The sequence below is a fragment of the Anolis carolinensis genome, chromosome 3 (assembly GCF_035594765.1).
Source record: "Anolis carolinensis isolate JA03-04 chromosome 3, rAnoCar3.1.pri, whole genome shotgun sequence".
Classification (NCBI taxonomy): domain Eukaryota; kingdom Metazoa; phylum Chordata; class Lepidosauria; order Squamata; family Dactyloidae; genus Anolis; species Anolis carolinensis.
Window position 1 is genome coordinate 23,374,457 of NC_085843.1, and position 13,731 is coordinate 23,388,187.

Consider the following 13,731-nt stretch of genomic DNA (forward strand, 5'->3'; position numbering starts at 1 on the left):
TTACGAGCCAAAGCCCTAATAGCCAACAAAAAACAGTGGCTCCGAGGCCAGAGTGGAAGAGCCGGAGTGAAACCCCCCGCTTCTGCCAGTGTTCAACCACGTCCAGCATGGAGATCTCCACCGCCAGCCCCAAACCCCATGGGAAGCGAGGAGGAACCGATGCAGTTGGGCAATGTGCGCCCCAGATTAGATGTTGCCGAAAAGGCCCGCCGCCAACGTTTGAATTTGTGTTGGTACTGCGGGAACGGGGGCCACTTCGCCAGGGAATGCCCAGCCAAAAGAAAGCCCGCCGCCCGCCTGGCGGCGGCGTCCTCCGCGGAGACGGAGACGGCCGAGGCGGCTGGAGCAAAGCCGGCGGGGGAAGACAGCGACCGGGCGTAGAGAGGCTCACCAACCCGGTCAAAAACCCCACTCAAGAGCCGCAAACCGGGGTCCTATTTCTCCTGGTGGTCACGCTGTGGTCAGTGAAAAAAGGACCCGTCATGATCCATGCCATGATAGACTCAGGGGCAACAAACAACTTCATCGATAGAGAGTATGCCGACTCTCTAGGATTACAATATCATGATTTCAAGAATGCCCGGGTGGTGCAGGCCATAGATGGCCGTCCCCTAAAGACAGGTCCAGTAAGCCAATGGACTGAACCCACCAGGATGTGGATAAGGGAACACATGGAAGAAATTTCCTTCTTTGTTACCGAGGTTCCCCACTTCCCTGTGATTTTGGGGATTCCATGGCTGACCCTCCACGACCCTAACATCTCCTGGTCCAACAGAGAACTACAGTTTGCCTCAAGATATTGCCAAAACCATTGTCTAGTAGCCAAGGTCTGTCATGCCACGGACGCTGAGCCCATCATCACCTTGCCCAAGAAATATTCGGACTTTTGGGATGTTTTCAATGAAAAGGAAGCCGAGAAACTACCCCCACATAGACCCTACGACTGTGCCATTGACTTGGTGGAGGGGGCCCCGATTCCGCGAGGACACCTCTACTCCCTGACTGAACCAGAGCAAGAAGCTCTCAGGGAGTTTATAGAGTCAAACCTTCGCAAGGGGTTCATCAGACCCTCTCAATCCCCAGCCGCTTCCCCAGTGATGTTTGTAAAAAAGAAGTCAGGGGACCTACGCTTGGTTGTGGACTATAGAGCATTGAACAATATCACGAAACGGAACCGCTACCCCTGCCTTTGATCTCAGACATATTAGACCGGCTCCGAGGGGCCAAGGTTTACACCAAGCTGGATCTCCAGGGGGCTTACAATCTAGTTCGCATCAGAGAAGGGGACGAATGGAAAACCGCCTTCCAGACCAAATTCGGATTATTTGAGTCGCTAGTCATGAATTACGGATTATCCGGAGCTCCCGCAACGTTCCAGCATTTTGTCAACGATATCTTCCAGGATTATCTAGATCGGTTCTTGATCATATATTTGGACGATTTTTTGGTGTTTTCTAGATCACAATCGGAACACGAGCAGCACGTCAGAATGGTGCTACAACGATTGCGGGATCATGGACTATATGCCAAGTTAGAAAAATGTGCCTTTGATCTACAAGAGGTAGACTTCCTGGGATACCGCGTCTCGCCACTAGGGCTCTCCATGGACCCGGCAAAGGTTTCAGCAGTATTGGAATGGCGGGCGCCAACCAACAAGAAGGAAGTGCAACGTTTCTTGGGGTTTGCAAACTACTACCGCAAATTCATCCCAGACTTCGCCCGCTGGTCTGACCCAATCACCAGCTGCATCCGTGGGAAACAGCCTTTCCGCTGGACGGAGCAAGCAGAGAAAGGGTTCCAGCAACTAAAGAAGTTATTCACGACCCAGCCAATTCTACAGCACCCTGATCCTTAAAACCCCTTTTGTTGTGCAGGCTGACGCCTCTGATGTGGCAATTGGGGCTATACTCATGCAACCAGTGGGAGAACATCTTCATCCTTGTGCCTATTACTCCCGTCAACTAACAGCCCCAGAGAGAAATTACACTATTTGGGAGAAAGAACTTTTGGCCATAAAGGCAGCCATTGAAAATTGGAGACATTGGTTAGAAGGGGCCAAATTTCCCATTGAGGTTCATACTGATCATCGAAATTTGGAACACCTAAGGACCGCACGAAAGCTAAATCAAAGGCAGCAGCGCTGGGCTTTATTCTTTGAACGTTTTGACTTCCAGATCCATTATGTAACCCCGGCTCAGACCAAGCAGGCAGATGCTCTATCACGGAAACCAGAGTATGCTGCAGGGCGCAGAGAGACCTCCGAATCTCGATTGCTGCAGCCCGAAAACTTTGCCACGCTCACAGTGGGAAACACCAAATCCACTTCAATTGAACCAACTCCCTCTAACCCAGAACCCCTTTGCGCTCAAGAAATTAGAGCCAGTCAGCAGGCAGATGCCTGGGCTCAAGAACAGATTCGCCAAGCACTACGTTTCCCTTTCTCACTTAAGGATGGGCTACTATTGTGATGACTCATGGGCCATGTAGTCCCGTTCCTAGCGCTGTTGTGGCAGATGAAGAGGAAAACTTGGGTTTTCCACCATTTCAGCCAGAATTGGAACTTTCCCAGCCAGAACTGGAGCCTTTGCACCTGCAGGAGGTTTGTCTTCCAGAAATCTGCCAAACAAGCCCTGAGTCAAAATCTCCCCCATTTTCTCGCCGTAGTTATTATCAACAACAAAAAGGAGTTCAACAGGCTAATCGCAGAAGCCTGAGAATCGCAGCCAAGCATTCAGCTGATTAAGACTGCTTCCATGAGAAATTCTAGGGAGTCATGCATCTGGACACAGAGATTGACTTTCGGTTCTGATTCCCCAGAGAAGTGTTCTTTGGTGGGAAAACGAGACCCTATTTAGGTTCCTTGCCCCAAAGGAATCTTGCGGAGTCAATTCGTCAGCAACTGGAGTAGGTTGTGTGTGGACAGCGCTACTCCCGCTTCCAAGCCTTCGTTCCTGTTTCCAAGCCTTCGTTCCCGTTCCCAGCCTTGTTTACCTCCACGGACCTTGCCTTGCTTCCTAGGACTCAGCCCTGTCTTCCAGGACCTTGCCAAGTATTTTACCACGGATTTTGTCCCTGTTCCTCGTTCCTTGCTGCCTTGTATCAAGCCTTGTGTTCCAAGAATCAAGTTTACTTCCTAGCCTTGCCTCAAGTTCCTTGGACTAAGAACCTTGTCATCTCCCCTCACTTTGCTTGGCAAAGTGAGTGTTTCGGTTATTGGATTACAACTTTGGACCTTAATATTTTATATTGGACATTGTTTTCCTGGACTATAATTGACCTTTCCTGAAAGGTCTTCTTCTGAACTACATTCTACACTTATTTTTATTGACTTTATATATTTCCTTAATAAAGATATTAGATAGATTCTGGCCTCTGTGTATGGTTATTGGTGCTCTGCAGCCTGGGTCGTGACAACTATGTTACAGGAATCATGTTTACATCCCTCCAGGTCCAGGCAGAGAAAAGGCACTTCGCCTGTGTCACAACTGCAAGCCAGCAGGGCATTTTGGACTTTTCAAAACCATGCACTTGATCCTACGGGATTTCTGGTGGCCCAAGATCCGCAAGGATGTGGAGAAATATGTCAATACCTGCCCGGTATGTCAGCGTTCCAAGACAAGAAGAGAGAAGCCGTCAGGGCTACTGCATCCCCTTCCTACTCCATCTCGCCCATGGGAGATAATTTCCGCGGATTTTATCACTGACCTACCACCCTCCCTTGGATTTACCACAATCCTAGTGGTGGTGGACCTTTTTACCAAGTTGGCCCATTTCATTCCCTGCGATGGTCTCCCCACGGCCAAAGAGACTGCAGATTTATTCCTTCAGCATATTTTCCGGCTACATGGGTTGCCCAAGAGTTTAGTCACTGACCGTGGATCTCAATTCACCTCTCGTTTCTGGAAAGCACTACAGAAACTATTGGGCATAGACTCTCGTTTATCTTCAGCTCACCATCCCCAAACGGATGGGCAAACTGAGCGCACCAATGCCACTTTGGAACAATACCTTCGCTGTTATGTAAACTATCAACAGGACAATTGGGCTTCCCTATTACCTCTATCGGAGTTTGCTTACAACAATGGTGTCCAGGCTTCAACTAAAGAAACCCCGTTCTTTGCAAACTACGGCTTCCATCCACGTTTCTTCCCTTCTGTCATTGAAACTTCAGAAGTCCCTGCAGCGGAGGACTGGCTGCAAGAACTCACAGCGGTGCAACAACTCTTGCACCAACAACTGGATCAAGCCAAGGAGGACTATAAATGCCACGCTGATGGCCATCGCCAGCCAGGCCCTGAAATCAAGGTAGGAGATCGGGTTCTGTTGTCCACTCGCTTTTTGCCCTCCCACCGTCCTTGCCGAAAGTTAGATGCCCGCTTCATTGGTCCCTACCCAGTGGTGGCGCAACTTAACCCCGTGACTTTCAAACTACAACTTCCGCGCTCCATGTGCATTCATCCGGTGTTTCATCGTTCCCTGCTCCTTCCGGCGGATGGGGTACGCCCCGATGTGGACCGGCCGGCCCCCGCCCCTGTTTTGGTGGACGGGGAGGAAGAATTCGAGGTTCAGGACATTTTGGATTCTCACTTTCATCGCCGCCGCCTTCAGTATATCATTGACTGGGTGGGTTTTGGGCCCGAAGAACGCTCTTGGGAAGACGCTTCCACGGCCCATGCCCCCGACTTAGTTCGCCGCTTCCATCAGACCTACCCCGCCAAGCCGCGGCCCCGCGACTCGAGGAGAGCGGCCATGTTGGAGAGGGGCCTTGAGGAGGGGGATAGTGTGATGTCTCATGGGCCTTGTAGTACCGTTCCTAGTGCTATTGTGGCAGATGAGGAGGAAAATTTGGGATTTCCACCGGTTCAGCTTGAATCGGAGCCTCGCCACCTGGAGGATGTTTGTCCTCAGGAAGTTAACCAAACAAGCCTTGGGCAGAATTCTCCCCCGTTTTCCCGAAAGGACAATTATAATAGAGATAGAGGGGCAAGGGAGGCTAATCGCCGGAGCCTCAGAATCGCTGCCAATTAGCTGATTAGGTCTGCTTCCCTTGGGAAATTCTAAGGAGTTATGCATCTGGACACAGTTTGGGTTTCACTTCTTGTTCTCCAGGGAAAGTGTTCTATTGGCGGGAAAACAAGACCCTATATAGGGGTTTTGCCGCAAGGGGAACCTTGCGGAGTCAATTTGTTCAGCTTGAGGAGAGAGATCGTGTGTGGACTTCGTACCCCAGTTCCCTGTTTCCCGGATCGAGTTTTCAGCCTTGTCTTGTTTCACGGATCAAGTTTCTAGCCTAGCCTTGTTTCACGGACTTCTCTGGACTCAGTTCATATTTCATGTTGCCTCGTTTCAAGTTTGATCTAGCCAAGATTCAAGCCTATTTTCCAACCTTGTTGTCAAGCTACCTTGGACTTTAGAGACCCTGTCATTTCCCCACACTTTGCTTGGCAAAGTGTGTGTTTCGGTCAAGTGGATTATAACTTTGAACTCTAATATCTTATATTGGACATTATTTTCCTGGACTATATTTGACCTCATCTGAAAGGTCTGCTTCTGAACTTTATTCTTCACTTGTTTTTATTGACTTTATATAATTCTTTAATAAAGATATTAGATAGATTCTGGTCTCTGCGCATGGTTATTGGTGCTCTGCAGCCTGGGTCCTGACAATAGATGCAGTCCAGGAAGATGTCACGACCCAGACTACAGAGCACCAATAACCATACGCAGAGGCCAGATTCTATCTAATATCTTTATTAAAGAAATATATAAAGTTAGTAAAAGCAAATGTAAAAGTTAGTCCAGAAGCAGACCTTTCAGGAAAGGTCAAAATTAGTCCAAAGAAACAATGTCCAATATGAAATATTAAGGTCCAAAGTTGTAATCCAATAACCGAAACACTCACTTTGCCAGGCAAAGTGAGGGGAGATGACAAGGTCCTTTAATCCATGAACTTGAGCAAGGCTAGGAAATAACTTGATACTTGAAACAAGGCTTGAAACGTGGAACAAGGTAACGAGGAACAAGAACAAGGTCCGTGGAATAACTTGGTAAAATCCGTGAAACAAGGCAAGGGTTAGTCCTGGGAAACAAGGCAAGATCCGTAGGTAAACAAAGGCTGGGAAACAGGAGCGGAGGCTGGAAACAAGGCAAGGCTTGAGCAGGAACGAGGCTTGAATCGGAGCGCGCTGTCCAGACACAACTCGCTCCGGAGGCTGACGAATTGACTCCGCGAAGTTACTACGCGGGTAAAACACCTATGTAGAGTCTAACTTTCCCGCCGAAGCAGTTCTCTGGGAACCAGAAACGAAAGCTAAACTCTGAGACCAGATGTCTGACTCCTTAAAGATTCTCACGAAAAGCAGACTTAATTGGGTACATTCTTAGCTGCTATCCTCGCACTCCTGCGCGAAGCTGCTTCCAAACCCCTCTGTTGTTTACAAAACTCATGGCGAGAGAACACGGGAGATGTAGGCTCAGGGTTTGTTTGACATACTTCTGGGACACAACTTTCTTGCAGGTGCAAGGTTCCCAGATCTGCCTGGGAAAGATCTGGCTGAGAAGATTCCAGTTCTGACTGGGAAGGTAAAAAACCCAAGTTTTCTTCTTCATCAGGCATTACAATGTCATGAGCAGGACTACAAGGCCCATGAGTCATCACAGAAGATTAGGAGAGTGCTAAGTTGCAATTCTTTAAAATGTTGCTCCGCTTGGGACATGATGCTTAATTTGTTCTGTTGGCCATTATGATTGTATGGGATCAGAAAGGATTGCAGGAAGGGGGAATCTTAAGCCTGGGTCTCCTCTAAAGGGAGATGGGAAAGGATAGCAAGAAGAGTGGTTTCTTAAGCCCTTGCTTTAAACCTGGGAATCCCCCCCCCCCCCAGTTACTGCCAGTGTGCTGGATGTAAAATGAATATTTTAGTTTCCTTAACTGAAAACGGATTTCAGTCCTCCTGAATTCGGAAGGTTCCCAAAAAACAGATTGGGGCCCCCACCGAAATCCGGGACACCAAACAGATCAAGGTTTACCCGGATTTCAAGGGGACATAAGAGAAACCTCCCCACAGGATCATGACACATCCGGGCATCTCCCGGGCAACGTCTTTGTAGACGGCTGATTCTCTCTCACCAGAAGTGACTTGCAGCATGCAACCAAACAAACCCAGATTGCATGAGCCTAATAGTTAAGAATAGGGGTGAGACAACAGGAAGTGAGAGAAATCTACCCCTCAGAAGGGAATTCCTTCCTGAAAGAGATATCATGAGGAAAAGGTATCTCAACTGAAGCTTTATCACCAAACCATGTTTCTACAAGCCATTTTTTTTTCAAAATCCAATGTCATAGGGATGGAAAGTGAGGTGAAATCTTCTGAATAAGGGCATAGATAGCAAAACAAGCACCATATATATGTATTTTGCTGGAGTTACACTTGAAAATGTACCTGTTCTGACTTGCATACACATTTAACTTAAGAAAAAACATATAGAACCTATCTTGTTCATAACTTAGGTCCTGCTTGTACTTAATTTTAAAACCCTAAAGTGAATACTGTTGTATCTTCTGTCTCTCTTTAGATCTAGTACAAAAACAGCCGTTGCAGTATCAGCACATAAAGATAAACCCCTTAATTGCCCAATTTAAATAAATTTATTTGTAAACATTAAGAATAATCCTAATCCAACCATACACTAAAATATTTTTTAAAATCACATGTCCATTTGTACTTATTAAAATTTATTGTACTTATTAAAACATAATTTGACATACACATGCATGTATGGTTTCTAAAGTTCATCTATAGTATTTTAAATCCACATTTGTATGGAATCAAATGTATCTAAAATATCTGCACTGAAGTCCTTAGCCCTTACCAAAGAACCCCAACTTAATTTAATAGTAGTGATTGGTTAACAGAAGTGATTTAAAGGACTTTGCATAGATATAGTTCTTTTCTTAAGAAATACGTGACTTTTACATACTATAACTATCTTTTTTTTTAAAAAAAATACTTTTTATTAAACTTTAATGTGTTACACAAGGATCAGAGAGGGGGAGGGAGGGGAAGTTGGGGGGACTATAGGGATGTTGGTGTGGGGTTGACGGATATGGTTCAGGGAGGGAGGGTACGGGAATAGGGAAGGGGTAACAGCTGGGAGGGAGGGATCTCTATCCGGGATGTTGGGGAGGGGAGAGGGGGGGGGGAGATAGACTTCCGATCTTTTCACTTCCTGTACGTTTCCTGTCTTAGGACGCTGGTTCTTGCATGTAGTTATCTAGAAGTGTCCAATTCGTTTCTTTCATTGGTCTTCCGTTAGCCTTTTTCAGCAAGTACGTCAGTCTGTCCATGTTTTTGATGTCCATTAATTTCTCCAGCCATGCTTCTTTAGTGAGGTTCTTCCCTTCTTTCCAGTTTTTGGCTACTACTGTTCTAGCTGCAGTGATGGCATAAATAAAGATTTTCTCTTTATTGATTTCCCCTGTTTCCGAATTCGGGTCTATTTTATTTTTAAAGTTATATAATCCTAATAAGAAATATTCTGGTTTGCATTCAAGATTTACTTTAAAGATTTTTTTACATTCTCTGTGGATTATCGACCAGAAGTTTTTAATAACCTTACAGCTCCACCACATGTGGAAGTATGAGCCCACCTGTTTTTTACAATGCCAACAGAGATTATTTCTATCTTTATACATAGATCCTATTTTTTTTGGCGTTAGATACCACCTGTGAACAATTTTTAGCCAGTTTTCCTTCAGCTCAATTGAATAGCATATTTTAGTATTTTTATTCCAGATGGTATTCCATTCATCTATTGTTATCGCTCTGCCTACATTCCTGGACCAATTTAGCATTGAATCCTTAATTATATCCTTTTCCGTATTCCATTCTAATATTTTATTATAAATTAATGTTATAATTTTTTTTCCCTTTTAAGTAAGTTATCCCAGAAATTCGAATTTATATTAAATCCAATTACTTTGTCTTTTTTATAGCATTCTTTTATTTGATAGTATTGAAGCCATGTAATATTTATATACTTTTTTTGAATTTCCTTCCAATCTTTTACTGGTGGTGGTTCTCTTGTAATACTTTCTTTTTTAATGATATCTTTGTATGTCGGCCATTTCTGCCATCCTAATAGTCTGCGCTGACTGGCTTCCAGAGGCGAAAACCATAGGGGGGTTTTCCTATATAAGTATCCTTTATATTTTTCCCAAATTGCGATTAAGGCAGATCTAATAAAATGATTTCCAAATTCTTTGTCAATTTTCCTCTTATCTTGCCATAGGTAACCGTGCCAGCCCCACCGTAAGTTATATCCTTCTATAGTTAGTAATTAGATTTTTTCCAATTTTACCCAGTCTATTATCCATTCTAGTGCACAAGCATCATGGTATATTTGTAGATTTGGTAAGTCAAAGCCCCCCCCTTTCTTTTGGAGTGGTCATAGTTGTAAATTTTACTCTGGGTTTCTTATTTTGCCAAATGAATTTATTTATTTCCCGATTCCAATCCGTAAATAATTTTTTACCTCTGATAATGGGGATATTGCGAAACAGGTATAGTAATTTAGGTAGGATATTCATTTTGATTATCGCTATTCTGCCCAAAAGTGATAGATTTAAATTTTTCCAGTTATCTAGGTCTTTTTTAATCTCGTGCCATTTTGCTCTGTAATTTAATTCCAGAAGTTGGTTGTTTCTACTTGTAATCCATATACCTAAGTATTTAATTTTTTTGACAGTTTCCAGGCCCGAAATATCCTTTAACTCCTCTTGTTTTTTTTTTGATATATTCTTTGTTAGTATAACTGTTTTTTTCCTATTGATTTTGAAACCCGCCAGTGCACCATATTCTTCAATCATTTTTAGCCAATCCTTAATATTCTCTCTAGGGTTTTCAACTATACAAATCACGTCATCTGCAAAGGCACGGACTTTAACCTCTTGCTTGTCAATTTTTATACCCTTTAGATTTTCTGCTTTCTTTATCGATCTCATCAAGACTTCTAAAGTAAATATGAAAATAAGGGGGGAAAGTGGGCATCCCTGTCTTGTTCCTTTTTGTATTTCAAATTTGTCAGTATATAGACCATTTACTTTAATTTTTGCCAATTGGTTTGAGTAGATTGCGTTTATCCCGTTTTGGAATTGAGTCCCCATATCTAATTCTATAAATAATAATTTGAAAAATTCCCAATTGACGTTGTCAAAGGCTTTCTCAGCATCTAATGCTAAGAAGCCCACTTCCCGCTGGTGATTTTGGTCAAAATATTATATTGCGTCGAGAATTATTCTTATATTGTCCTTAGTACTCCGATTGGGTAGAAAGCCTGCCTGATCTTCTGTAATCCAATCTTTTAGGAAGTTTGTGAATCTCTCTGCGAGTATTTTAGTATAGATTTTATAATCATTATTTAGTAGTGATATGGGCCGGTAGTTCCTTACATTGCTCGAGTCTGTTCCGTCTTTATGTATCAAGATTATTTCAGCTTGTTTCCAAGAGTCTGGGATTCGTCCCTCGCTAATGGCTCTGTTCATAATTTTTTTAAAAAATTGCAGTATTTCTTCTTGCTCAATTTTGTAAAATTCGGCTGTAAAGCCGTCTGGGCCTGGGGCCTTGCCTAGTTTTAATTTTTGAATTGCTTTTTTAATCTCTTCTATAGTGATTTCTTGATTTAATTTTGTTCTTTGGTCATCTGTTATTTTTTGTAGTTTTTGACTGCAAATATATTTAGTTATTTCCTCTGGATTAATTTCATCTTTTTCATAAAGTTTTTTATAATACTCTTCAAATTCCGTTTTAATTTCATCATCTGTGAATACATCTTTTTCCTTTGTGCTGATTTTTATAATTTGTTGTTTATTCTTCTTTTTTCTAATTGTTCTGGCCAGCCATTTCCCCGGCTTATTAGCATTTTCAAAAGCATTTTGTCGTGCCCATTTTAGTTGGTTTGCGATAGATTCTAACTGTAAATTTGTCTTTTCTTTTTGTAATAGTTTTATTTTTTTTAATATATTACCTTCTCGGGGGTTTGCTTTTGATTTTTGTTCAAGTTTGTCTATCTCTCCTTGTATTGTTAGTAATTTTTGGTTCTTAATTTTATTTTTTCTTGACTTTTGTTGTATAAAGAAGCCTCTCACCACCGCCTTATAGGCATCCCAGACGGTTTGAGGGGCAACATTCTCCTTATCATTTAATTGGAAGTATTCTTTAGTTATCTGTTTTAGCTTTTCTATATCTTTTTCCTGCTTGATCAAGTTGTTGTCCAATTTCCAACTTACTATATTTTTTCTCTTATTGATTGTCATGGTTATAGGGCAGTGATCTGAGAGATCTCTTGCCTGTATTTTTATCTCTTGTATTTTAGATGCTAAGCTTTTTGAGGCCCATACCATATCAATTCTAGTCCAAAGTTCATGTCTGTTCGAATAGTAAGTGAAGTCTTTTTGGGTAGGGTTTTTTAGTCTCCAAATGTCGCATAGATCAAATTCTTCCATGAACTGAAACAGATTTTTGGGGAAAGATTTTTTAACATTTTTTTTACTATTCTTTTTCGTTGATGATCTATCCATCTTACAATCCATAATACCGTTAAAGTCTCCCATTATTAGCAGGTGATCAGTTTCTACTTGATTGATATTAGTTCTCAATTGTTTTACAAATTTACGTTTTGGGCCATTTGGCATATAGACGTTGCATATTAGGATGGATTCATTGCCCACAAAGATTTTAACTGCAATAACTCGGCCTTCTTGGTCACTGAACTCTTTAACTGGTTTTAATTTTTCAGTAATATATAAGGTGACTCCCCTTTTTTTCTTTTCATCTAAAGAGTGGAAAGCTTTCCCTAATTTATTGTTTGTTAAGTAATTGGCATCTTTATTTGCAATGTGTACTTCTTGTAGCGCCGTGATATCATAGTTATTTTTCAATAAAGTGTTGAATAGTCTTTTTTTTTTAATTTTTGAGTTTAAACCGTTGATGTTATTTGTAAAAACCCTTATTGGCTCTAAGAAATTATTCATTAGTTGATCTATCACTCACTGCGTCCTCCTCCTCATCCGAGGATCCCTCCGGGTTGTCGTCTGTAAGCAGGGTAGTCTGTATTTCCTTCGGCGAATCTTGCCTTCTTTTCTTCGCTTGCTTTGGATTTTTCTCCAGGCTCGGAGGTTGTAGTTTTACTTTCTGTGACAAGTCCCTTTTTAATTTTCTATAGAAATCGTCTGCTTTTTCCTCACTTTTAATCCACACTTTTTCTTCTTTATAGGTCAGCATCAGTCCCTCTTGCCTTTCCCATCTGAATTTAATTTGCAGACGTTTTAATTCATCTGTTAGGAAGAAATATTTCCTCCTACTATTTAGGGTAGATTGAGGGAACTCTTTGTATATCATTATTTTTTTGTCTTTATATGTTGTTAGACAGTGTTTAGAGCCTCTGAAGACTTCTTCCTTCGTGCTTTTCTTAACAAAGTGAACAATTGTGTCTCTTGCCACTTTATTTTTTTTCGCGTAATTGGTGTGGATTCTTTGAGCGGTGTCTATTTGATCACTAGCCTCTTGTTCAGTGCATTTCAGAATCTTTGCTATGATTTGGGCAGTAATTTGTTTGATATTTTCTTTAGGTTCTTCCTGTATGTTCCTAAGCCTTAGTTGATAATCAGTAATATTTTGCTCTAATCTTTCTTGCAACTTCTCTGCTTTATTGTTTTTAGCCTCTAGGCTCTCTATTTTCCTCTAAGTCTTCAGTTGTGATTTCTCAATTTTATCATTTTGGAGTTTTAGTCCAGAGATCTCCTGAGCATTTTTTATCACCTCTGCTTTAATCAAACTTATTTCCTCTTTAATTTCTTTTTTAAGATCTGCCATATCTTCTTGCAGCTGTTTATGTTGTGTATCTTGTTTCATGGCCATTTCATGTAATTCCTTCTGGAGTATATCCTGTTTGGATGAGATACTTTGGATTTCCCGTAGAAGGTCTTTCCAGCTGGTGTCCTCTGGGAGGGAATTCCTTCTTGGAGTAGTCTTCATATCTCTTAAGTCTTTCTCATATTTCCCTCGGAAGGTTGTCATTTTACCTGTTGTTTGAAGTGTGGGACGTGAGTTCGAGATTCGCTATAACTTTCACCAAGTAAGGGGGCTTGGAAGGATGCTCACTAGGCTTCTTTATGTTTACTTGTCAATCTGTTAGGTGTCCGTCGTTTCAGTGCTTACGGGTCGCTCTAGGCAGGTTGTTAGTCTTCACGGGGCGTCCTCCGGAATACCTCTCTATGGTGTGTGCCCTCTAGAAGTTGTTCCCCACCGCTTCCTGCTTCTAGGAGCTAGCCGCTTCCGGATTGAGCTGAAGACTCCTCTTCAGCTCTTCCCGGGCGAGCGTGGGTTAAAATGTGTAGCCACAACACCGCTGGTCCAAGGCTGTTTCCAAGGTCGGTCCCGTCTCTGTGCTAAATATAGTTGCCTGCCAAGCTTCTTTATTATTATTATTTTTTTTTCTATGGCGGACAGTTATCTTGCTTTTCGTATTTGGTATTTGGCATTTAATATTTAATATTTAATATTTATTGCCTTGCTGGTTGTAGGGTTGTAGTTTAATTGCAGGTATTTGCCGCAATGCATTCACTGCCGTAAAGAAGAATAAAAAGAGTACTTCTGGTTTTATCACTTTATATTTCCAGAAACAAAGTTCTTAGATAGGGTGTATCACTTTATAACTCCAAATCCCTTTATG

General features: G+C 42.2%; 1 protein-coding gene across 3 annotated transcripts in view; it reads left to right on the forward strand.

The window, feature by feature from the left end:
• The window catches only part of dync2h1 (dynein cytoplasmic 2 heavy chain 1), a 205,090-nt gene that overhangs the window by 141,482 nt on the left and 49,877 nt on the right, over positions 1-13,731 (forward strand). The gene's annotated exons all lie outside the window — the stretch shown is intronic.